This window comes from Lagopus muta, chromosome 11 (assembly GCF_023343835.1).
Source record: "Lagopus muta isolate bLagMut1 chromosome 11, bLagMut1 primary, whole genome shotgun sequence".
NCBI classification, from domain to species: Eukaryota; Metazoa; Chordata; class Aves; order Galliformes; family Phasianidae; genus Lagopus; species Lagopus muta.
The window spans coordinates 4,272,559-4,299,583 of record NC_064443.1 but is presented as its reverse complement, the minus strand read 5'-3'; the positions used below and the strand labels follow the sequence as shown (position 1 = coordinate 4,299,583).

General features: G+C 40.4%; 2 long non-coding RNA genes across 4 annotated transcripts in view; one reads left to right on the top strand and one right to left on the bottom strand.

Annotated features, from left to right (window-relative positions):
* The first annotated feature begins 2,666 nt into the window (after positions 1-2,666).
* Positions 2,667-27,025, top strand: part of LOC125698935 (uncharacterized) — an 85,344-nt gene continuing 60,985 nt past the window's right edge. Inside the window, exon 1 of one of the 2 annotated variants that reach the window (XR_007379377.1) lies at positions 2,667-2,866. This is a non-coding gene — a long non-coding RNA (uncharacterized LOC125698935). Of the gene's footprint in view, positions 2,867-14,191; positions 14,511-27,025 lie in introns of those variants that run through there. The other variant, XR_007379376.1, reaches the window with a different exon arrangement.
* Positions 8,492-26,715, bottom strand: LOC125698936 (uncharacterized). Of its 2 annotated transcripts, none has more exons than XR_007379380.1 (3): positions 26,628-26,715; positions 24,378-24,438; positions 8,492-9,949 (listed from the first exon to the last, which is right to left on the bottom strand). It is a non-coding gene; the product is annotated as an uncharacterized LOC125698936 (long non-coding RNA). The 2 variants fall into 2 exon arrangements; XR_007379379.1 differs by lacking the exon at positions 8,492-9,949 and adding an exon at positions 21,498-21,580.

Genomic DNA, 27,025 nt, shown 5'->3' with positions numbered 1-27,025 from the left:
CTTAAAATAGAAGAAAAAAAACTACAAAAAGTTACAGATACCAGAGACTGAAAAAAAAAAAAAAAAAGTTCTGTGGGAAAAAAAAAAAAAAAAAAAAAAAAAAATCAGAATTGAATCATTTGGGCTATTAATTATTCCAACATAAGCATCACAGTCTTAGATAGTCTATAGCCCTGGTTGTCTTCCTTACTCAACTTTTTAAGTGCATTGATGATATCTAATATATTTTAGCATTTCTTTTTTCCACATACGAATGACTGCTAAAGCTCCTGTAAGACTTTTTTTTTTAGCTGCGTACTGAACATGAAAATTCAGTGGTAGTATTGGCTTTCTAAATACACAGTTACACTAATAACTAATATAGTATTTCACAGAAGAATTCTATGGTTTTGACAAATGTATTTTGCTCAGCAGCTGTAGAAAAGTTGAGCCAATCAGAGCTCTGTTGAAAATAAAGCTCAATACTTACAGAAGTTTCAAAAAAAAAAATCTAATGCAGTTTCTATTCCTAAAAGACAATAAGAAATCAATTATATTCAGCTCAGGTTGTCCATTTCACAAAGTTTTTTTTGTATGATTTTATGGGGGACAACTCTTCCCTGGTCTTAAATAGGCTACCCAGAGCAGTCATTGGATGCCTCATCCCTGGACACATTCAAGGCCAGGTTGTACGGGGCCCTGGTTGGGCCTGATCTTTTCTGGAATGACTTATGAATATCTACAGAAGAATTCTGTCTGCTTCCAGTGGACAAATTTCATTTCCTCTTTCCAGCCCTGAACATGAACTGGGACAGACTCTAAGCTAACTCCAGTGTCTACTGAATAGTAGCAGGAAAAATGCCGCTCCCACAGCAGAGGAGCTGGATCTCAATGATCACAGAACGGCCAGGATTGGAAGGGCCCTTGAGGATCATGAATCTCCAACCTCCCTGCCACATGCAGGGCCACCAACCACCCCATTTAATACTAGACCAGGCTGCCCAGGGCCCCAGCTAATCTGGCCTTGAACATCCCCAGGGACGGGTGCATACACAACCTCTCAGGGCAGCCTGGTCCAGCACCTCACCACTCTGTAAAGAACTTCCCCCTGACATAGAATCATAGAATCACTAAGGTTAGAAAAGACCTAAAAGATCATCCAGTCCAACCGTTCACCTATTCCCAATAGCTCCCACTAAACCATGTCCCTCAACACAACATCCAGTCTTTCCTTGAACACCCCCAGGCTCGGTGACTCCACCACCTCCCTGGGCATCCATTCCAGTGCCTGACCACCCTTTCTGAAAAGTAACACTTCCTCAGGTCCAGCCTGAATCTCCCCTGGCGTAGCTTGAAACCATTCCCCCTGGTCCTATCACTAATGACAAGAGAGAAGAGGCCAACCCCCAGCTCACTACAACCTCCCTTCAGGAAGTTATAGAGAGCAATAAGGCCTCCCCTGAGCCTCCTCATCTCCAGGCTGAACATTCCCAGCTCCTTCAGCCTCTCCTCATATGGCCTGTGTTCCAGACCCCTCACCAGCTTCGTTGCCCTTCTTTGAACACGTTCCAGGGCCTCAATATCTTTCTTGCAGTGAGGGGCCCAAAACTGGACACAGTACTCAAGGTGTGGCCTCACGAGTGCTGAATATAGGGGAACAATCACCTCTCTGCTCCTGCTTGCAACACTGTTTCTGATGCAAGCCAGGATGCCATTGGCCTTCTTGGCCACCTGAGCACACTGTCTGCTCACGTCCAGCCAAGCATCAATCAATACCCCCAGGTCCATTTCCTCTACGCAGTCCTCCAGCCACTCCGCCCCAAGCCTGCAGCATCGCCTGGGGTTGTTGCGGCCGAAGTGCAGGACCCGGCATTTGGCCTTGTTGAAACTCATCCCATTGGCTCCAGCCAATGTAGAAGTAGAGGTGAAATCCACCGAGGAAGCTTTTGAAGTCTTTTGGAAAGGTAAATAGTCTTGAGATGTAACTTAAAAGATGATGTGTCTGTGTGGAGTTTACGTTACCATGCTGGAAACAAAGTGGCTTTGGTAGGTGGCAAATCTGTTGCATGAAGCAGGTGTTTGGAGGGAAAGGTCATTCTTCCAAACCGGGCAAAAGAAGAGGCGTATTGCAAACACTCAGCTGAATCGAGAATCCAGTCGGTCTCATGGAGTTTTCATGATCAAGTTGGCTCAGGCACCTCTGGATGCAGATGGAGATAGTGTGCTGCAGGTAAATTCTGGGGCATGCTGTTAGAGGAGAAGTGTGTGTGTGTGTGTGCATGGATGGATGTAGAAGTGAGAAAGAGTGGTGAATCTTGCAGCGTGGCCTACTGACTTAAACTTATGCTATTGAACCTCACATACTTTTGGTGAAGTGAATCAAAATTACAGAGTTTCTAAAGTATTTAGTTTCTCTCCTTCCTGTAAATAGAGCAGCAAAGTGAGCAGCAAAGCTGCTTTTTCATTTACTCTTCCTCTGTTTTGAGCCAAACACCATAACGTAAGAGTATGACTTACATTATATTAAGCACTCTTGTCCAAAGCCTCTATCGCGTGCCACAAGACAAAGGATTTGATAAACTTGTTCACAAAAACCCTATGAGGCATTTATTAAAGGCTATAAAAACACTCTCAATCTTAGCCTGAAGGTGTAATATGTGTCTAAATGTGCTGGCTTGGGTTTGTGAGGGATGTTCCCCTGCACCCTGCCCACCCAGCGCCCCCTTACAAGGCAGAGAATATAGAGCTAATAATTAGCCTAACCTAATTTCTTTCCCATAACAGGAGAGGGAACAGATTACTTTAAGCTAGCTGTCCTTAGTTGATCTAGCTGGAAGTGAAAGGACTAACAGAACAAAAGCTGAAGGGAACAGGTTGCGAGAAGCAGGTATGTACTGTGTTCAGACTGCCTGCGAGTTGTATGGGCTAGGCTGTGCATGTGTTAATCTTGTCTCCTGGTAAAGAAACCATGAGAAGAATCATTAAATGTTCTGTTATGATGTTTGGTTATCTCATTTGATGGTCTTCAATCCTCCAGCTTGGAAACTGGAATTTCTGGCAGCATCTGTTGCATTTGTGTGTGCTTCAGATTACTTGGAGAGGCTGTAACAATTGGCTTACGGGTACAGACAGTTTATCTTAAACATCCAGACTAAGTCTTCCCTCCGTAAACTTAAAACCATTTCCCCTTGTCCAGCTGTTATCTATTCTTTCGAAGAGTTGGTTCCTCTCCTGTTTGTAGGCTCCCTTTAATGCCTGCTCCAACCTAAGCCATTCTATAATTCATGATCCTGTATGATGAGTGTTGAACACATGCAGGTACAGTAGGCACTTCTTCACAAAACAGATTTTGCTCTGGATATAAAAATTCTGTTGGGGCTGTATATTATTTCCACACACAGAAAGCATGGCGTGTAAGTGCATTCAAGAAGATGGTACTACTTCTCCTGATCTTCATAGTAGGACAAAAAAAACCTGTGAAATATGCTCAGGTTGAGTTATGATAGTATCTATTTCCAATCCCCACAGTCTGCTGAATCAATACCTAGATTTAAAAGCACAGTGTACAAAGGTTCTTGGATAGAATAGGACAAGAGGTTTCAAGCATCTCATCTTGATTTTCACTCAAAAACTGCACCAACTTCTCACTAACATCATCTTCACAAGTAGAGTCAGTGTGCTGGTATACTGTCATAGCATAGTCAACATCATTTACAGATTTCTGCTGCAGGTTTACAGCATTGCTCAGCTGTGGGGACTAAAATCCATAACCTCAAAACAAAATACTTCCTAATTGAGCTTGTATTCATAGAAAGTTATCAAATTCTCATAGGCATGAAATGATCAACATACATTTTCTAAAGCATCTAATTTTGAAGCTCAGGGCCCAGGAGTTTTCCAAGCACTTCTGGAAGACTTATAAATAGAGAAAAGACACTTAGTTCAGTTCAATAACAATATTTTCTGCTTCTACTACTGAAGACTTCCATTGCTCTGGCTCTTCCAAAGAGTACTTGCGCACCATGTTTTACAAACTCAACTTTGCTTGTTGAAGCAGACACGATTGCCTGAACTGCATTAATACACACATCCAATTTAATAAACAAAAATAACAGATTCCAGTACTGTAATGCTCTAATGTGATGGAACAGACAGCAAAAATAGCAGAGCGGCACAATCCTAGGAAAATGAGAACAAGCTCAAAAACAGCAGCCCCAAGCACAGAAACAAAGGAAGAAAAACTGCTTACCTTAGGAAGTCATCCAATTAACAAGGATCTCCAGCAAGATACCCTTGCCTTCACTGCCAACCCTTAAATGAGGTCTGGGAAGGGGTGGATACTGACTCCACCCTTCCAGTCACTCAGGTGTGTTGCATTGCATACACCTGATCTCCCCTGGGTTGGACCGACCTTCCCACCATGTGCTCAGTCACTGTTTCAGTTCATGATTTAGCATTTTCACTACAAGTACTAGTGTCATAATTTACTCTGACTGAAAGTGCTGTACACCATGGAATTGACAGTGATGTCCAGGAGAGACAATATTGAGATTCTCCATGGAAGAAATGGAGCTTCAGAAAGTAGAAAATGAATGCTCTATGTTGTAAACCAATAAGTGAAAGTACCTGTATCTTTCTGTTTAGGAGTAGGATTTTAATTTTACACAGTTAATATTCTTCTTTAAAGAATCATTTATGCTAATTTCACAACAATGTTATTTAGACGAATTGGATTTACATTTCCAAATATTGGTCTTTACTAGATGAATAAATCTGTGGGAAATTACACTCCATTAGCTCTGGTTTTTTTTGCATTCAAACCTAATGAACTGTTCTTTCTGAATCTGCTCTTTCTTTTATAGGTTAGATTCATATCAAAACTGGATTCCATTAATAATTCCTGCCCACCTCTGATCTCTTTTTGGAAGCATCAGTATTGCAAAGTATTTGAGGAAGGCTTAGTTTGGATCAAGAGGCATAAATTTGAACTCAGTGGAGCTCTAATAAAATATATTACCTGAGAATCTGCACCTTAATATTTACATAAGATAGTGAAGTTTTAATTTGTTTGGCTGAATGTCAAGGCTCCTGTCTATTTTAAGAAATTTTCTTCACTCTGCCTTTGTTTTCACTTGCAGTGAAACTAGTAACATTTCAGCTATTTTTAAATCTAATTCTTAGCTCATATTTCCAACATATGTATGTGGGAGACCTGGACTTAACTTCTCTCCTAAAGTGCCTTAGCCAATGCTCTTCTTTTTTTCTCTTTTATTAGTGACACTCTGCTTTGTAGAATCAAGTATTGATCACAGATTGCTTTTTAGCTAGGATGCTCTTTTGACAGGCCATGGTATTGAGATCTTTGTGTTTTTAATCACCTTGGTGTTTGAGAGGTGTACAGGGGAAGATATTACCATTTCATTTTCCTCTTCCTTCCTCATGCTTGGCTTCATGAATCTATACCAGTAAGTGTTGTTGGAGTTCTGACTGCAAAGGTAGTCAAAGGTGAGTGCTGGATTGGAGTGGGTTATTACAGAACAGCAAACTGCTGGATTAAATTTTGCCTGTGTTTCATCTGTGATGGGTTTGTTCTTTTTCTCTGGGGATGGATGCTTCACAAAGAACATTTGATGATCTGTACTTGATTATTCTGTCTATTGGTGAACAGTAATTGGCTGGGGAAGCTGTGTCTTGGTTGGATAAGGATTACTTTTATTGTCTGGAGGAGACTGGTACTGTCAGTATCAAATAATAATCATGAAACATTACTTTTTTGGGTGGTGTTTGCTTGGTTTACTTTCGGAAAAACAGGGCTTCTGTAAATTTATCCACTGTTTACAGTGTGATCCTCTGGGGACTACTGATGCAAATAAAACTGGGGCATGCAAACATAAACAGTCCAAAGGGCAAATGCTATTCCAACGATCACTTTGAAATGTGTTCCAAATCTCTGTAGGATAGTGTGCAAGCATTTGGGTCTGATTTGTCAGCAGTAAGTGAAATGTACATATATTTGAATTGTGAGCCAGCTGCTGTAACAATGGCAGAATAAAAAGTCCCTGCTCCATAGAAGATGGACCCTACATTAAAAGAGGACCTTATTTTCCCGAGGCATCAGCTCATATTTAGACATCTGACTGAATGGACATAAGTGCTTGGTGCTCAGTTGCATCTTGCCAATTTGTTTTGGTACTTGGGATGCAGTATTCTCCAGGATTCCCTGCTCTGACCTTTTCTCCAGTCTCCACTACTATTTTATTATACACCTTTATGCACACTTATTGTTGTTCACTACTTCTTAAAGCTGCAAATCAAAAACCTTTAATAGTGAGTGCCAGCAGCAGCTTCTGGGCTTGATTAGCTTCTCCATTGCACCTGCACTTTCTTTCACTGCTGTGGCTGCGATGAATCATCTTCAAAAACAAAAGATCAGCCAAAAACCTCTGAAAATCAGCACAAAGTTTGCACTGGAGAAAGTTCTGGGAGGACTTTTGACTTTCACTTTGCTCTTTTCTTACTTTTCCATTTTTGAAGACTTGATGGTACGTTACTGGACAACTTGTATCCATAAAAACTGGGATCTGAGACTAGTTTCTCAGTATTTCTTAAATTACACCCAAGTGTGTTACATTGCAAGTCTTCAAGTATGCTGTTTACATCTTTGTGGTTCCATTCTGCTTTCCATTTTACTCTGCCCCCCCAAAATTTGAGAGGCAATAGTTGTGAGCTACCACTGATGAACTTTGAGTTCTGTGCCCTTTCCCAGGACAAAAGGACAAGGAAACCCATAACACGCGCTTAGCAATGATTACAGCAAACAGGGAAATCAACTGTTCAGCATGGCTGTTCAATCTTTTGGCTTGCCTGGGCTGCATCAGGTGAAGAGGAATTTTCTTGGACCACATATAAAATGTGTAGATTGCTCCAACAATAACGCTTCCTATTTATTTCCATGGAAATGACAACAGATACAAAGAGCATGATAATGTTACTTGATAGAGAAAATTCTCAGCTACAAAATACTATTTTTCATGTAGTCACTACCACTAGCTATGGATTTTCATGAGCAATGAACAAGAGCCTGCATGCCGTGCTTGCAAAAATCTACACCAGTGGAGGCGACCCACTGTTGCCACTGCCACTGTTGAAATGCACCTCCCACCCCCTCACCGTGCATTCATCCACTGTTTGGTCTTCATAAACATTCAGCAAGCATCAATGAATGTCAGTGGGTGCCATTTTTTCCATGCGGAGGAATTCCATTCCACCCCTTTCCTTCGTGTGCACTTCCATGTCAGATCTCATTCTGTCAGGCTGCCTCTCTGCTGCCATCTGTCACACTGCAATAAAATGTATCAGAATACTGGCAGGAAAGTTCAACCACTGCTGCCATACCTCCATCTGCCTCTGATGCTGTGGGCCAACATCGTAAAATAGGAGGCATTACTTTTGAAGCAGCCCTCATTTGTAATACAGTTAATGTATATGAGCAACAAAACTCTAAAGATATGTATTTTTAATTAAAATATTGCAACAAAAACATAAAACAAGTGGAATACTTGACCCTGTTTTTGTGAAACTAATGAATCAGTCTAGTTCCATGGAAATGGCCTTAGTGAGGTCTCAAGGCACTCTTCAGAGAGTTTTGATGAAATTTTAATCTTGGTGCGCTTCATCCTTGAAATTGGTTGTTCACAGAGTGCCAAAAGGCAATGCTGTGAATAAGGTGTGGTTGGGAGGTGAGGGGTATTTCTCTCTGCTAAGGTCTTATGAAAGAGTTATCTTTCGATTTTTGAGTTGAATGTCTGATTGCAACTCTATACATTCTGTTTGAAAATCTGCAGGTAAGGTACTTATGTTGACTGACAATGAAGTTGCAGATATACCAAAATGATGATACTTTCACAATCTGGAAGCCTAGTCTCAAATTCCTTTATCAGAATGGAAAGCAAGGCTGCATATTTTTCACTGTTCACAGAGCTGTGTTTATCAAAATGCATAACATCATTTGCCATCACTGTATAATTGTGGCGTTAGCACAGTGCTAACTGTGCTCTTCCATGTCCTGGTTTCAGCCCAGACAGATCACACACTGATGTTTGATTTTTACTGAGCAATGGTTGTGCGCCCAGGGCCAGCCCAGGCCGCTCAGGAGAGAAAAGACAACACCATGGTGGCAAAGGGCAGGGAGCAGCCACAGACGGGTTTTGCTGGCCTGCATGTGTCCAGTGGGCCATGGGTTGGACGTGTCTGCTAGAGTCTTAGTAGCTTTTATTGATAGGGTACATGCACCAGTGTTTATAAGGAGCTGTGCTGTGGGGCCAAGTACATATGTGTCAGAGTCTTTAAGCAGGAAAGGTTCCTTCCCTAAGCTCATTTTGTCAGACACACATTTATTTAGTTTTCTAGTAAGAATATATGCTGTTTCTGGGGTCTGTTTTTCATGGGGCACATTTTCTAAATAGGTTTAGAATACTGGCTCTTTCAGGAAGGCAGGCCAGGAGCTGCTGTCTTGGCCTTTTTCCAGGTAAGTGCTGGAGCCCCTCGGGGCTGAGATTGACTGCTTTTGATCACAGGGCACTTAGGTCTGCATTCACAATAGCAGCGTGAAGACAAACCGCTTTGTCCAATCGGGAGTCACACTTTCAAGGATACATAACTCCCTTGGATCTTCTGTAAGTCAAAAATAACATCTTAAAATTGAATACCCTCTCCAAAAACATTGCTTTTGGAGGAGAGCTTCCGTAGAGGGGAGAAAATACGACCCAGAAAATGACAGCTGAAGTATTAGGAAGTCTTTTCTGAAAAGGATTAATCTTGCAACTCTTTGTCTTTCAGATACATTTTTTCTTTATTTTCATCTCCAGTTAATGGTTACGAGTAAAGGCAGAGTTCTCATTCTTGCATATTCCGTTAATCCTCGCCTGGATAATCTGGATAATTTTTTGGTTTGTTTGTTTGTTTGGTGTTTTTTTAGTGTCTTTTTGTTGTTTTGAATCTGATGGAGATCCATCCTTCTATTGCTTGGGTGAATCTTGCAGTGCTGTATATGCTCTTTTTATATGTCTTATATTATTAGAGTCTGACTTTTCCTTTCGTCACCACATTCCTGTTTCAGCCATCTGAACATTTGATCCTAACATGAATCCACTCCAGTAGATCGTGCACATACAAAACTAGGCCTGGAAGGTCATACAGGAAACACTGTTTCATTATTTGGTTAAGTATTATCATTGTCAGACACTAGGAAAGCAGACGTGATTCAGAACATCCATATCATATTGTTATTTTTTTTAATGTCCTCTGGTGACTTGAATGGTGCAAGAAATTATGAGCTTTCCAGAAAGGGATATTGGTGGTAGTGGGTGGAGCTTGAATCCGTGATCTACCAGTTTTTAACCCCAAGCATGTCTTCTGTGATAATTTACTTCTCCTGAAGTGCATTTTCTCAGTGCTCATAGGCTGGTACAGACTGAATGCACTCTCTTTAGACCTGAATAACTTCAGTAATGAACAAAATATTTACACAGATGTAAGCATTGCACAAATTATGACTTAAACTTTTAGCATGTGCCTTAGACTTAACATGGAGTGAGGGCACAAAGCCACGAAGTAAATTAGCCTTAAATTACTGGAGCACTATGTTTGCAAGTCTAAAGGAAGAAAGAAGTTTGTCACTATTTCTCTTTTGCTTTTGCCCATGGGCCAGAGTTAATGCAAATATGATCCCCACACCGGTATCCCAGAAGGAGACTTCCTGAAGGTACAACTTCTAGAAACGCATGTCAGATTTTGGAGTTCTTGAAAGACATCTTTCTTGGGGCAAAGCTTTGGGGGATGATTCATCAAATCAAGCAGTCGTTGGGAAACGTAAAGGCAGGTGTAGCTGAAGGACAAATTCACATTTGCCTGTGCTTAGAGGCCTTCTGTTACAAACATGCTCTGAGGTTTTGTTTATTCACTCTCACCTCTGAAAAACAAAAACAAACAAAAAAACCCAGCTTCAACACTTGGTTATCAAAATTTGCACACTTTAGAGTTTATAATAATTTAGAGGACTCAAAATGTTAGTAGGATCAGTTTTGATTTAGTTAGGACACAACAGCCAAATGATGGATGGCTTGAGTAGCCCCTAGAAAATGGCTTGTCTGTTGTTGTTAATGTGAGCCTTCTCCTTGATGTTTCCTCAATCTCTGACAGAATGGTGGATTTCAAACTCATCTATGTTGCCCTTGCAGCAGTGTCCTCATTCAGTGCCTCTTTGGTACATTTCTCATCTGTGCAGATACTAAATGTACAAAACCATGGCTGTGTAATGTGACAGATTACATTAATATGAGTTATGCATGCAAAGAAAAGAGCAGAAATGGTGAAATGATGATAATAAATTGGGAAGGTATGGGACAGTTACGGATATACATCTCTAGGGAAATGTTTTTACTTAAATTTGCAGCAGACATGCTGTATTTCAGGAAAAAAAAAGGTAGAGAATTGTGTACTTCCTCAATGGGAAGAGTTAAAAGCTGTGGAAAATCCTCCATACCATGGAATTCCTTCAAATATCCGTCGAAAAGAATTGCATCATTTTGGTTGGGCAATTAAATCAGCTTCTTTGCTGAACGTAGAATGAATACAGAACATCTCCCTGAAAACCTGCATAACCAAGGAGGAGTGTCACCAGCACAACTGGTGATTTATAGCATTGTAAAGCTGTTAAGTAACTGGGTAACCCCTTCAGCCACTTGCTTTTGCTTACTGGGTGTGAAACTCCTAGAATGACAGAAATGCTCCATATCCCACCAAGAAGTGTTAATTAGGATAGTCTTTCCTAAATGACAAATTCAGAAAATGCTGAAAACAAAACTAAGGTCTCTGTTTGACTCCCACTGAAACAAGCAGTCTGTTTAGGCATCATGGCAAAGCTCAAATCTGAGAACTTCCTGGGTAAACGGATGCATAGGGCTGCACAGAGCAAAATCACTTCTGTGGCCTGCCAAAAAGTTCACCTTTTAGGATGGGATGAAGTAGTACTTTGTTCTTGTACTGATTTCCTTCATGGGATAGAGGCCATGATTTTTCTCCAACCTGTGTATTCTACCCCTTTGTTCACTGTTAAGCCAGCTTTTAATGGGCTTGTCATTCCTAAACAATACATAAGGAAATGCCTGGTCATATAATATTGGCATGAGAAGCAATAAAGGAACAGAAAAGGATGTTCTCCTCTGTACAAAGTTTTGGCTCTAATTTCTATGGTGCTCACCCAATATTTTGAGAAGGAAAACGCAAGTGTGCCACCGTGCTGCAAAAGGCACAACCAAAAACCTTCATGTGAGGGTGAGGTAAATAGAATATTGCCTGGGGTCACGAACAAGATCCAGGTGGACTGCTACATTCCATAGCAAGATATGGCAGACATTCTTTGCTGTTTATTTACTGGCTTTCACTAGCTGCTATACACAGTGAACAAGATCCTTGGTGTGTATTTCAGTCTTGCACTACTAGAATCCCTGGATTTGGAGTCTTCCTTCTTCCTGGTTAATGGTTTTCCTTTTTTAACAGTTCTATATCTTCTAGATTAAGTATTCAGAGAAAATTCGGATTCCTCCCAGGCACATGGAAACAAGAGCAGCTGTTTTGGTAGATATGGGATTGTATTTTTATTACTTAAAATAGAAGAAAAAAAACTTCAAAAAGTTACAGATACCAGAGACTGAAAAAAAAAAAAAAAGTTCTGTGGGGAAAAAAAAAAAAAAAGAAATCAGAATTGAATCATTTGGGCTATTAATTATTCCAACATAAGCATCACAGTCTTAGATAGTCTATAGCCCTGGTTGTCTTCCTTACTCAACTTTTTAAGTGCATTGATGATATCTAATATATTTTAGCATTTCTTTTTTCCACATACGAATGACTGCTAAAGCTCCTGTAAGACTTTTTTTTTTTAGCTGCGTACTGAACATGAAAATTCAGTGGTAGTATTGGCTTTCTAAATACACAGTTACACTAATAACTAATATAGTATTTCACAGAAGAATTCTATGGTTTTGACAAATGTATTTTGCTCAGCAGCTGTAGAAAAGTTGAGCCAATCAGAGCTCTGTTGAAAATAAAGCTCGATACTTACAGAAGTTTAAAAAAAAAAAAATCTAATGCAGTTTCTATTCCTAAAAGACAATAAGAAATCAATTATATTCAGCTCAGGTTGTCCATTTCACAAAGTTTTTTTTGTATGATTTTATGGGGGACAACTCATCCCTGGTCTTAAATAGGCTACCCAGAGCAGTCATTGGATGCCTCATCCCTGGACACATTCAAGGCCAGGTTGTACGGGGCCCTGGCTGGGCCTGATCTTTTCTGGAATGACTTATGAATATCTACAGAAGAATTCTGTCTGCTTCCAGTGGACAAATTTCATTTCCTCTTTCCAGCCCTGAACATGAACTGGGACAGACTCTAAGCTAACTCCAGTGTCTACTGAATAGTAGCAGGAAAAATGTTGCTCCCACAGCAGAGGAGCTGGATCTCAATGATCACAGAACGGCCAGGATTGGAAGGGCCCTTGAGGATCATGAATCTCCAACCTCCCTGCCACATGCAGGGCCACCAACCACCCCATTTAATACTAGACCAGGCTGCCCAGGGCCCCAGCTAATCTGGCCTTGAACATCCCCAGGGACGGGTGCATACACAACCTCTCAGGGCAGCCTGGTCCAGCGCCTCACCACTCTGTAAAGAACTTCCCCCTGACATAGAATCATAGAATCACTAAGGTTGGAAAAGACCTAAAAGATCATCCAGTCCAACCGTTCACCTATTCCCAATAGCTCCTACTAAACCATGTCCCTCAACACAACATCCAGTCTTTCCTTGAACACCCCCAGGCTCGGTGACTCCACCACCTCCCTGGGCATCCATTCCAGTGCCTGACCACCCTTTCTGAAAAGTAATACTTCCTCATGTCCAGCCTGAATCTCCCCTGGCGTAGCTTGAAGCCATTGCCCCTGGTCCTATCACTAATGACACGAGAGAAGAGGCCGACCCCCAGCTCACTACAACCTCCCTTCAGGAAGTTATAGAGAGCAATAAGGTCTCCCCTGAGCCTCCTCTTCTCCAGGCTGAACATTCCCAGCTCCTTCAGCCTCTCCTCATATGGCCTGTGTTCCAGACCCCTCACCAGCTTCGTTGCCCTTCTTTGAACACGTTCCAGGGCCTCAATATCTTTCTTGCAGTGAGGGGCCCAAAACTGGACACAGTACTCAAGGTGCGGCCTCACCAGTGCTGAATACAGGGGAACAATCACCTCCCTGCTCCTGCTTGCAACACTGTTTCTGATGCAAGCCAGGATGCCATTGTCCTTCTTGGCCACCTGGGCACACTGTCGGCTCTTGTTCAGCCGAGCATCAATCAATACCCCCAGGTCCATTTCCTCTACGCAGTCCTCCAGCCACACCGCCCCAAGCCTGTAGCGTCGCCTGGGGTTGTTGTGGCCAAAGTGCAGGACCCGGCATTTGGCCTTGTTGAAACTCATCCCATTGGCTCCAGCCAATGTAGAAGTAGAGGTGAAATCCACCGAGGAAGCTTTTGAAGTCTTTTGGAAAGGTAAATAGTCTTGAGATGTAACTTAAAAGATGATGTGTCTGTGTGGAGTTTACGTTACCATGCTGGAAACAAAGTGGCTTTGGTAGGTGGCAAATCTGTTGCATGAAGCAGGTGTTTGGAGGGAAAGGTCATTCTTCCAAACCGGGCAAAAGAAGAGGCGTATTGCAAACACTCAGCTGAATCGAGAATCCAGTCGGTCTCATGGAGTTTTCATGATCAAGTTGGCTCAGGCACCTCTGGATGCAGATGGAGATAGTGTGCTGCAGGTAAATTCTGGGGCATGCTGTTAGAGGAGAAGTGTGTGTGTGCGTGTGTGTGTTGTGCATGGATGGATGTAGAAGTGAGAAAGAGTGGTGAATCTTGCAGCGTGGCCTACTGACTTAAACTTATGCTATTGAACCTCACATACTTTTGGTGAAGTGAATCAAAATTACAGAGTTTCTAAAGTATTTAGTTTCTCTCCTTCCTGTAAATAGAGCAGCAAAGTGAGCAGCAAAGCTGCTTTTTCATTTACTCTTCCTCTGTTTTGAGCCAAACACCATAACGTAAGAGTATGACTTAGATTATATTAAGCACTCTAGTCCAAAGCCTCTATCGTGTGCCACAAGACAAAGGATTTGATAAACTTGTTCACAAAAACCCTATGAGGCATTTATTAAAGGCTATAAAAACACTCTCAATCTTAGCCTGAAGGTGTAATATGTGTTTAAATGTGCTGGCTTGGGTTTGTGAGGGATGTTCCCCTGCACCCTGCCCACCCAGCGCCCCCTTACAAGGCAGAGAATATAGAGCTAATAATTAGCCTAACCTAATTTCTTTCCCATAACAGGAGAGGGAACAGATTACTTTAAGCTAGCTGTCCTTAGTTGATCTAGCTGGAAGTGAAAGGACTAACAGAACAAAAGCTGAAGGGAACAGGTTGCGAGAAGCAGGTACGTACCGTGTTCAGACTGCCTGTGAGTTGTATGGGCTAGGCTGTGCATGTGTTAATCTTGTCTCCTGGTAAAGAAACCATGAGAAGAATCATTAAATGTTCTGTTATGATGTTTGGTTATCTCATTTGATGGTCTTCAATCCTCCAGCTTGGAAACTGGAATTTTTGGCAGCATCTGTTGCATTTGTGTGTGCTTCAGATTACTTGGAGAGGCTGTAACAATTGGCTTACGGGTACAGACAGTTTATCTTAAACATCCAGACTAAGTCTTCCCTCCATAAACTTAAAACCATTTCCCCTTGTCCAGCTGTTATCTATTCTTTCAAAGAGTTGGTTCCTCTCCTGTTGTAGGCTCCCTTTAATGCCTGCTCCAACCTAAGCCATTCTATAATTCATGATCCTGTATGATGAGTGTTGAACACATGCAGGTACAGTAGGCACTTCTTCACAAAACAGATTTTGCTCTGGATATAAAAATTCTGTTGGGGCTGTATATTATTTCCACACACAGAAAGCATAGCGTATAAGTGCATTCAAGAAGATGGTACTACTTCTCCTGATCTTCATAGTAGGACAAAAAAAACCTGTGAAATATGCTCAGGTTGAGTTATGATAGTATCTATTTCCAATCCCCACAGCCTGCTGAATCAATACCTAGATTTAAAAGCACAGTGTACAAAGGTTCTTGGATAGAATAGGACAAGAGGTTTCAAGCATCTCATCTCGATTTTCACTCGAAAACTGCACCAACTTCTCACTAACATCATCTTCACAAGTAGAGTCAGTGTGCTGGTATACTGTCATAGCATAGTCAACATCATTTACAGATTTCTGCTGCAGGTTTACAGCATTGCTCAGCTGTGGAGACTAAAATCCATAACCTCAAAACAAAATACTTCCTAATTGAGCTTGTATTCATAGAAAGTTATCAAATTCTCATAGGCATGAAATGATCAACATACATTTTCTAAAGCATCTAATTTTGAAGCTCAGGGTCCAGGAGTTTTCCGAGCACTTCTGGAAGACTTATAAATAGAGAAAAGACACTTAGTTCAGTTCAATAACAATATTTTCTGCTTCTACTACTGAAGACTTCCATTGCTCTGGCTCTTCCAAAGAGTACTTGCACACCATGTTTTACAAACTCAACTTTGCTTGTTGAAGCAGACACGATTGCCTGAACTGCATTAATACACACATCCAATTTAATAAACAAAAATAACAGATTCCAGTGCTGTAATGCTCTAATGTGATGGAACAGACAGCAAAAATAGCAGAGCGGCACAATCCCAGGAAAATGAGAACAAGCTCAAAAACAGCAGCCCCAAGCACAGAAACAAAGGAAGAAAAACTGCTTACCTTAGGAAGTCTTCCAATTAACAAGGATCTCCAGCAAGATACCCTTGCCTTCACTGCCAACCCTTAAATGAGGTCTGGGAAGGGGTGGATACTGACTCCACCCTTCCAGTCACTCAGGTGTGTTGCATTGCATACACCTGATCTCCCCTGGGTTGGACCGACCTTCCCACCATGTGCTCAGTCACTGTTTCAGTTCATGATTTAGCATTTTCACTACAAGTACTGGTGTCATAATTTACTCTGACTGAAAGTGCTGTACACCATGGAATTGACAGTAATGTCCAGGAGAGACAATATTGAGATTCTCCATGGAAGAAATGGAGCTTCAGAAAATAGAAAATGAATGCTCTATGTTGTAAACCAATAAGTGAAAGTACCTGTATCTTTCTGTTTAGGAGTAGGATTTTAATTTTACACAGTTAATATTCTTCTTTAAAGAATCATTTATGCTAATTTCACAACAATGTTATTTAGACGAATTGGATTTACATTTCCAAATATTGGTCTTTACTAGATGAATAAATCTGTGGGAAATTACACTCCATTAGCTCTGTTTTTTTTGCATTCAAACCTAATGAACTGTTCTTTCTGAATCTGCTCTTTCTTTTATAGGTTAGATTCATATCAAAACTGGATTCCATTAATAATTCCTGCCCACCTCTGATCTCTTTTTGGAAGCATCAATATTGCAAAGTATTTGAGGAAGGCTTAGTTTGGATCAAGTGGCATAAATTTGAACTCAGTGGAGCTCTAATAAAATATATTACCTGAGAATCTGCACCTTAATATTTACATAAGATAGTGAAGTTTTAATTTGTTTGGCTGAATGTCAAGGCTCCTGTCTATTTTAAGAAATTTTCTTCACTCTGCCTTTGTTTTCACTTGCAGTGAAACTAGTAACATTTCAGCTATTTTTAAATCTAATTCTTAGCTCATATTTCCAACATATGTATGTGGGAGACCTGGACTTAACTTCTCTCCTAAAGTGCCTTAGCCAATGCTCTTCTTTTTTTCTTTTTTATTAGTGACACTCTGCTTTGTAGAATCAAGTATTGATCACAGATTTCTTTTTAGCTAGGATGCTCTTTTGACAGGCCATGGTATTGAGATCTTTGTGTTTTTAATCACCTTGGTGTTTGAGAGGTGTACAGGGGAAGATATTACCATTTCATTTTCCTCTTCCTTCCTCATGCTTGGCTTCATGAATCTATACCAGTAAGTGTTGTTGGAGTTCTGACTGCAAAGGTAGTCAAAGGTGAGTGCTGGATTGGAGTGGGTTATTACAGAACAGCAAACTGCTTGATTAAATTTTGCCTGTGTTTCATCTGTGATGGGTTTGTTCTTTTTCTCTGGGGATGGATGCTTCACAAAGAACATTTGATGATCTGTACTAGATTATTCTGTCTATTGGTGAACAGTAATTGGCTGGGGAAGCTGTGTCTTGGTTGGATAAGGATTACTTTTATTGTCTGGAGGAGACTGGTACTGTCAGTATCAAATAATAATCATGAAACATTACTTTTTTGGGTGGTGATTGCTTGGTTTACTTTCGGAAAAACAGGGCTTCTGTAAATTTATCCACTGTTTACAGTGTGATCCTCTGGGGACTACTGATGCAAATAAAACTGGGGCATGCAAACATAAACAGTCCAAAGGGCAAATGCTATTCCAACGATCACTTTGAAATGTGTTCCAAATCTCTGTAGGAGAGTGTGCAAGCATTTGGGTCTGATTTGTCAGCAGTAAGTGAAATGTACGTATATTTGAATTGTGAGCCAGCTGGTGTAACAATGGCAGAATAAAAAGTCCCTGCTCCATAGAAGATGGACCCTACATTAAAAGAGGACCTTATTTTCCCGAGGCATCAGCTCATATTTAGACATCTGACTGAATGGACATAAGTGCTTGGTGCTCAGTTGCATCTTGCCAATTTGTTTTGGTACTTGGGATGCAGTATTCTCCAGGATTCCTTGCTCTGACCTTTTCTCCAGTCTCCACTACTATTTTATTATACACCTTTATGCACACTTATTGTTGTTCACTACTTCTTAAAGCTGCAAATCAAAAACCTTTAATAGTGAGTGCCAGCAGCAGCTTCTGGGCTTGATTAGCTTCTCCATTGCACCTGCACTTTCTTTCACTGCTGTGGCTGCGATGAATCATCTTCAAAAACAAAAGATCAGCCAAAAACCTCTGAAAATCAGCACAAAGTTTGCACTGGAGAAAGTTCTGGGAGGACTTTTGACTTTCACTTTGCTCTTTTCTTACTTTTCCATTTTTGAAGACTTGATGGTACGTTACTGGACAACTTGTATCCATAAAAACTGGGATCTGAGACTAGTTTCTCAGTATTTCTTAAATTACACCCAAGTGTGTTACATTGCAAGTGTTCAAGTATGCTGTTTACATCTTTGTGGTTCCATTCTGCTTTCCATTTTACTCTGCCCCCCCAAAATTTGAGAGGCAATAGTTGTGAGCTACCACTGATGAACTTTGAGTTCTGTGCCCTTTCCCAGGACAAAAGGACAAGGAAACCCATAACGCGCGCTTAGCAATGATTACAGCAAACAGGGAAATCAACTGTTCAGCATGGCTGTTCAATCTTTTGGCTTGCCTGGGCTGCATCAGGTGAAGAGGAATTTTCTTGGGCCACATATAAAATGTGTAGATTGCTCCAACAATAACGCTTCCTATTTATTTCCATGGAAATGACAACAGATACAAAGAGCATGAAAATGTTACTAGATAGAGAAAATTCTCAGCTACAAAATACTATTTTTCATGTAGTCACTACTACTAGCTATGGATTTTCATGAGCAATGAACAAGAGCCTGCATGCCGTGCTTGCAAAAATCTACACCAGTGGAGGCGACCCACTGTTGCCACTGCCACTGTTGAAATGCACCTCCCACCCCCTCACCGTGCATTCATCCACTGTTTGGTCTTCATAAACATTCAGCAAGCATCAATGAATGTCAGTGGGTGCCATTTTTTCCATGCGGAGGAATTCAATTCCACCCCTTTGCTTCGTGTGCACTTCCATGTCAGATCTCATTCTGTCAGGCTGCCTCTCTGCTGCCATCTGTCACACTGCAATAAAATGTATCAGAATACTGGCAGGAAAGTTCAACCACTGCTGCCATACCTCCATCTGCCTCTGATGCTGTGGGCCAACATCGTAAAATAGGAGGCATTACTTTTGAAGCAGCCCTCATTTGTAATACAGTTAATGTATATGAGCAACAAAACTCTAAAGATATATATTTTTAATTAAAATATTGCAACAAAAACATGAAATAAGTGGAATACTTGACCCTGTTTTTGTGAAACTAATGAATCAGTCTAGTTCCATGGAAATGGCCTTAGTGAGGTCTCAAGGCACTCTTCAGAGAGTTTTGATGAAATTTTAATCTTGGTGCGCTTCATCCTTGAAAATGGTTGTTCACAGAGTGCCAAAAGGCAATGCTGTGAATAAGCTGTGGTTGGGAGGTGAGGGGTATTTCTCTCTGCTAAGGTCTTATGAAAGAGTTATCTTTCGATTTTTGAGTTGAATGTCTGATTGCAACTCTATACATTCTGTTTGAAAATCTGCAGGTAAGGTACTTATGTTGACTGACAATGAAGTTGCAGATATACCAAAATGATGATACTTTCACAGTCTGGAAGCCTAGTCTCAAATTCCTTTATCAGAATGGAAAGCAAGGCTGCATATTTTTCACTGTTCACAGAGCTGTGTTTATCAAAATGCATAACATCATTTGCCATCACTGTATAATTGTGGCGTTAGCACAGTGCTAACTGTGCTCTTCCATGTCCTGGTTTCAGCCCAGACAGATCACACACTGATGTTTGATTTTTACTGAGCAATGGTTGTGCGCCCAGGGCCAGCCCAGGCCGCTCAGGAGAGAAAAGACAACACCATGGTGGCAAAGGGCAGGGAGCAGCCACAGACGGGTTTTGCTGGCCTGCATGTGTCCAGTGGGCCATGGGTTGGACGTGTCTGCTAGAGTCTTAGTAGCTTTTATTGATAGGGTACATGCACCAGTGTTTATAAGGAGCTGTGCTGTGGGGCCAAGTACATATGTGTCAGAGTCTTTAAGCAGGAAAGGTTCCTTCCCTAAGCTCATTTTGTCAGACACACATGTATTTAGTTTTCTAGTAAGAATATATGCTGTTTCTGGGGTCTGTTTTTCATGGGGCACATTTTCTAAATAGGTTTAGAATACTGGCTCTTTCAGGAAGGCAGGCCAGGAGCTGCTGTCTTGGCCTTTTTCCAGATAAGTGCTGGAGCCCCTCGGGGCTGAGATTGACTGCTTTTGATCACAGGGCACTTAGGTCCGCATTCACAATAGCAGCGTGAAGACAAACCGCTTTGTCCAATCGGGAGTCACACTTTCAAGGATACATAACTCCCTTTGATCTTCTGTAAGTCAAAAATAACATCTTAAAATTGAATACCCTCTCCAAAACATTGCTTTTGGAGGAGAGCTTCCGTAGAGGGGAGAAAATACGACCCAGAAAATGACAGCTGAAGTATTAGGAAGTCTTTTCTGAAAAGGATTAATCTTGCAACTGTTTGTCTTTCAGATACATTTTTTCTTTATTTTCATCTCCAGTTAATGGTTACGAGTAAAGGCAGAGTTCTCATTCTTGCAAATTCTGTTAATCCTCGCCTGGATAATCTGGATAATTTTTTGGTTTGTTTGTTTGTTTGGTGTTTTTTTAGTGTCTTTTTGTTGTTTTGAATCTGATGGAGATCCATCCTTCTATTGCTTGGGTGAATCTTGCAGTGCTCTTTTTATATGTCTTATATTATTAGAGTCTGACTTTTCCTTTCGTCACCACATTCCTGTTTCAGCCATCTGAACATTTGATCCTAACATGAATCCACTCCAGTAGATCCTGCACATACAAAACTAGGCCTGGAAGGTCATACAGGAAACACTGTTTCATTATTTGGTTAAGTATTATCATTGTCAGACACTAGGAAAGCAGACGTGATTCAGAACATCCATATCATATTGTTATTTTTTTAATGTCCTCTGGTGACTTGAATGGTGCAAAAAATTATGAGCTTTCCAGAAAGGGATATTGGTGGTAGTGGGTGGAGCTTGAATCCGTGATCTACCAGTTTTTAACCCCAAGTATGTCTTCTGTGATAATTCACTTCTCCTGAAGTGCATTTTCTCAGCGCTCATAGGCTGGTACAGACTGAATGCACTCTCTTTAGACCTGAATAACTTCAGTAATGAACAAAATATTTACACAGATGTAAGCATTGCACAAATTATGACTTAAACTTTTAGCATGTGCCTTAGACTTAACATGGAGTGAGGGCACAAAGCCACGAAGTAAATTAGCCTTAAATTACTGGAGCACTATGTTTGCAAGTCTAAAGGAAGAAAGAAGTTTGTCACTATCTCTCTTTTGCTTTTGCCCATGGGCCAGAGTTAATGCAAATATGATCCCCACACCGGTATCCCAGAAGGAGACTTCCTGAAGGTACAACTTCTAGAAACGCATGTCAGATTTTGGAGTTCTTGAAAGACATCTTTCTTGGGGCAAAGCTTTGGGGGATGATTCATCAAATCAAGCAGTCGTTGGGAAACGTAAAGGCAGGTGTAGCTGAGGGACAAATTCACATTTGCCTGTGCTTAGAGGCCTTCTGTTACAAACATGCTCTGAGGTTTTGTTTATTCACTCTCACCTCTGAAAAACAAAAACAAACAAAAAAACCCAGCTTCAACACTTGGTTATCAAAATTTGCACACTTTAGAGTTTATAATAATTTAGAGGGCTCAAAATGTTAGTAGGATCAGTTTTGATTTAGTTAGGACACAACAGCCAAATGATGGATGGCTTGAGTAGCCGCTAGAAAATGGCTTGTCTGTTGTTGTTAACGTGAGCCTTCTCCTTGATGTTTCCTCAATCTCTGACAGAATGGTGGATTTCAAACTCATCTATGTTGCCCTTGCAGCAGCGTCCTCATTCAGTGCCTCTTTGGTACATTTCTCATCTGTGCAGATACTAAATGTACAAAACCATGGCTGTGTAATGTGACAGATTACATTAATATGAGTTATGCATGCAAAGGAAAGAGCAGAAATGGTGAAATGATGATAATAAATTGGGAAGGTATGGGACAGTTACGGATATACATCTCTAGGGAAATGTTTTTACTTAAATTTGCAGCAGACATGATGTATTTCAGGAAAAAAAAAGGTAGAGAATTGTGTACTTCCTCAATGGGAAGAGTTAAAAGCTGTGGAAAATCCTCCATACCATGGAATTCCTTCAAATATCCGTCGAAAAGGATTGCATCATTCTGGTTGGGCAATTAAATCAGCTTCTTTGCTGAACGTAGAATGAATACAGAACATCTCCCTGAAAACCTGCATAACCAAGGAGGAGTGTCACCAGCACAACTGGTGATTTATAGCATTGTAAAACTGTTAAGTACCTGGGTAACCCCTTCAGCCACTTGCTTTTGCTTACTGGGTGTGAAACTCCTAGAATGACAGAAATGCTCCATATCCCACCAAGAAGTGTTAATTAGGATAGTCTTTCCTAAATGACAAATTCAGAAAATGCTGAAAACAAAACTAAGGTCTCTGTTTGACTCCCACTGAAACAAGCAGTCTGTTTAGGCATCATGGCAAAGCTCAAATCTGAGAACTTCCTGGGTAAACGGATGCATAGGGCTGCACAGAGCAAAATCACTTCTGTGGCCTGCCAAAAAGTTCACCTTTTAGGATGGGATGAAGTAGTACTTTGTTCTTGTACTGATTTCCTTCATGGGATAGAGGCCATGATTTTTCTCCAACCTGTGTATTCTACCCCTTTGTTCACTGTTAAGCCAGCTTTTAATGGGCTTGTCATTCCTAAACAATACATAAGGAAATGCCTGGTCATATAATATTGGCATAAGAAGCAATAAAGGAACAGAAAAGGATGTTCTCCTCTGTATAAAGTTTTGGCTCTAATTTCTATGGCGCTCACCCAATATTTTGAGAAGGAAAACGCAAGTGTGCCACCGTGCTGCAAAAGGCACAACCAAAAGCTCAGAAAGAAGTACTTTTCTGCATTTGACAGTAAAAGAAAAAAATAATCCATATTTGACAACTTGACAACAAGGGGAACAATACAGCTTATCAATAAAAAGTACTGATAAGAGAGATGTTCATTTCCTCAGCTGAATTCCTGGTGAGGCTGAGTCTGCCATTCCTGTTCAAGGTCAGAAAAATGAGATGATCGAGTTCACCTTTCTGATCACGACAGACAGGAGACATGCTAGCATGGAAAACATCACTGACAGGAATCTGCAATATGATGCCAAAAAACAGACCTTAGTGTTAAAAAGAATAAAAGGCAGTATCTATAGCATGAATTGTTTGCAATATACAACATATAAATTCATCATGTTCCTCCCGTTGCATCCAAATTCTTGGCTGCAAAATGGAAAGTTGGAACTCTCAATTACTTAAACAATAAGTTAAAATTAAGAGACTACAAGATCCTATTGGTAATTTTTAGATTGCTTTGATGACTTGATGATTTTAAGTCCCATCACTGCCTCCAGTACTCATCAGCAATTTGATCTGACCATAGAATCCTCCAGAATTTGTTCTCACATTATGTAGAAATCAACTGGCAAGGCAGGTGGCTGTCTGCTTTTTCAGTCTTGCAATGTGTATAATGCTAATAATAAGTTTGGAGAAATCCCTCACTGATGCTATTACCCATTTCAATAAGCAAAGGTATTTGTGATAGCAGAAAAACTTCTGTTTGTAGTGATGTGATGGTAAAAAAAGAGTAGGGTTGCTTTGACTGCGTGCAGAGTCGAAGGCTGAGACAAGTATTGAATAGGGAAAATTAGAGAAGGAAGAACATTCAAAACATCAGTGAAGCTGATCTACTTAAGTTGATCTGAGACTGACAAATAATTTAAAAGTGCACGGTGTGGAAGGCAAGACAAGAACATCTTGTTGCAAAGACCTTCGGGTTCTTTGGGACAGAATGGGCAGGCAGTTGGGATGGTGATCATGAATCAGTGCACAGAACTGGTTGTTAAACAAGCTACTGTGAATTAGTTTTCAACTAAAAATATAGTATGTTGTAGTTCAGTGATACCGTTCATGTATTAAAAACAACAGTGCTGTAACAACTGTCCTGCTCATAAACAGGTTTTCATTCTTCTTCTTTTAATGTTTTCTGTAACCTTCTGTTGTGTTTATTGCTTGTTGCTCCATTATTCACTGATAGTTCTTTTCTTTCTTGTGTAGTTTGGTGGGAATATGACACATTTTCAATTTCTTGGTGTGCAGATCTGGGTATACAGATCCTGGTAAACATTTCTGAAGGATGCAGAATATTAAGTTAAGGTTTTGGCTTGGAAAACCCAGGAGTTGAGAACATCTTATATTAAGGAATGTTCCATAGCTTGTTGTGTTAAGATCTGTTGAGCAGCATCCTGGAATTGCCTTAGCTTAGAAACAAGAACACTTACCGGATGAATTCCTTCAGCAGAATTTTTATTTGTTTATTGAGTCTTTCCCATGCTTGCAGGCCTGGAATAAAGAATGTAATCTTGACCTCTGTTTTATTTCTTCACATTAAATAGGAAGTTTACATTGAAGAAAATGTTTATTTCAGTTAAATGGAAAAAGGACAAATATAAACATGTTTTGCTATAAAAAAAACAAAGGCATTTCTTCTGTTTTTGCTGTTAAATCAAAATCTTAACGCTTTTAATTTTGAACATCGCCTGAAGTTTACATAAATCATTTGCCTTTAACTCAAACTGCATTTCTGTTAGAAATATATTTTCTCTTGTAATTTTTAACATAATTATAGAATCACCAAGGTCAGAAAAGACCTCCAAGATCTTCCACCCCCAACCACCCACCTACCACCAATATTTCCCTTCTGAACCATGTCCCTTAGTATAGACATCTGAACATTTCTTGAATACCTCCAGGAACAGTAACTCAACCACCATCCTGAGCAGCCTGTTACAGTGCCTGGCCAGGAAGAAATTTTTCCAAGCATCCAATCTGCATCTCCCCTGGTGCAACTTGAGGCCATTTCCTCCAGTCCTATTGCTAGTCTTATGGGAGAAGAGCTTGATATCCACCTTGCCACAACCTCCTTTCAGGCAGTTGTAGAGAACAGTAAGGTCTCCCCTGAGCCTCCTCTTCTCCGGACTAAATAATACCAGTTCCCTCAGCTGTTCCTCATAAGACTTTTGCTCCACATCCCTCACCAGTATCAGCATCATTGCCCTTCTCTGGACATGCTCCAAGGCTCAAATGAATAAAGCAAAACCTCACACAGAATCGCAGATCAATTTTGAAAGCAGCTGATAGTAACCTTAAAAACCTTCAATCTTACAGGATTGTGTTCAGCACTTTTTCAAATGGGATTTTTTTAAGGCTACAATTCCTAGATAGAGAAAATAGGCTGAGCACCATAACTCTGCAAATCTTAGTTATGCAGATTTTTTCTATGTTTATTTAATACTGCTATGAATTCAAACTCAACAATAGCAAGTGACCTGTGGAATAGCTCCTTTTTTGATTCTTAAATAGTCCAAGTCCATAAGGATCAAATATGCATTTTACATCTCTGTAGAACATCTGATATGAAATATTTAAGCTTTTTTTTGTCTTTACTAAGAACAGTTTTTTTAGTATTGCTATTTAATAAAAAAAAAAAAAAAACAGGCTATGAAAGTCTTCTGGAAGAAAATATTTTTGCACACCATAATTTAGTATGTTTATAAACTGACTGAAGTTTATAGAATGAGAAATAAATGTTGCATGCAAAATAGAAAAAAGTAGACTTGATGCATGAGGTGGTAAACAGTTTACAATCATATCTTGTCCAAGTTCACTTCTCAATAGAATTCTGCTATGCAAATCTCATTGAGTCATGGCCTAATTATTTCACTCAAGCTGCCGTTTCTTTGAGGTCAGGATTTATTAATTTAAGAAGATTATTCCTTTAATTAACATATGTATTTTTAGTGCTTATCAAGAAGCAAAAATACTCTATGCCTGTAAGTGGCATTACAGCATCTGCTGTAATTCCTGTTCAGACTGACATAAAATGGTTATTTTTTGTTTCCTGCCTTATCAGATGATCTGTTTGCAGATGTCTGTGTCAACGGTGTTGACGCTGGTGCTAAGGTCATGATTTGTGTGACATCAGTGAGGCGTTGCTAAGCAACAGCAACATACATCCAATATTTCAGTCCCCCAACTTAGTGTTTTGCATCTGTCCTGACATTCTTGTACTGACAACCTGAGAACACTGATTTGACACTGTGCGTTTCTCACATGAAGCCAGTAGGAACAGTCGAGCCTGCTTCTCACAGCTTAAGCCCTCTGGAATGGGGTGGCCTCGAGCAAAGGCTTTGAGCTGCTCAGGCTGATGTACCATGTACCAGTACAGTCTGGGGAAAAGGAAAGTCCAGTGGTATGAAAAAGAAGATGCAGAAATAAAGAGGTACAAAAGAGTCGATAGGACCACTATTTTCTCTTTGATAATGATAATGTGCCAGTTAGTCTCACTATTAGCTGATGAGGTGCCAGTTAGATACCTATTTCAAAAACTAATATTTATTTAAAGCCACCTGGTGTTGGCTCCTGCAAAATTCAGAAAGATCAACACGATAGAAAGGTGATACAAAAGGTGCAATGACAGCAGGACAACACAATAAAAAAGTGTTATAAAGAAAGGAGAAAGAATTGCTCACCCATCTCTGAAGATCTAGGCTTACAGAAGAAAACTCCACAAAGGAGGAATCTGCAGGAAAAGATCCTTCCCCAGTGGGGATCAGCCCTTCAATGAGGTCTACAGGAGGTGCAGTCAGGCTCCAGCCCTTCTGGTCATGCAGCTGAAATTGCCTTCACCTGTGCTCCTAGGGCTGACTGGGTCCTTTCTCCAGGTTCAGGCCTTGACTCAACAGTTCCCATGTAACTCCTCTCTACACAAATGGCTGACTAAAAAAATTCTTCAGAAGTTGCTGTGCGTAAGCAGAAAATGAGATTCATGCCTATATGCCCTACATTTTACATTCAGCTTTGTTTTGAATTGTAGGTTGTCTTCAGTATTAGCTCTTTCTCTGTTTAATTCCATGTAATTACTAGACAG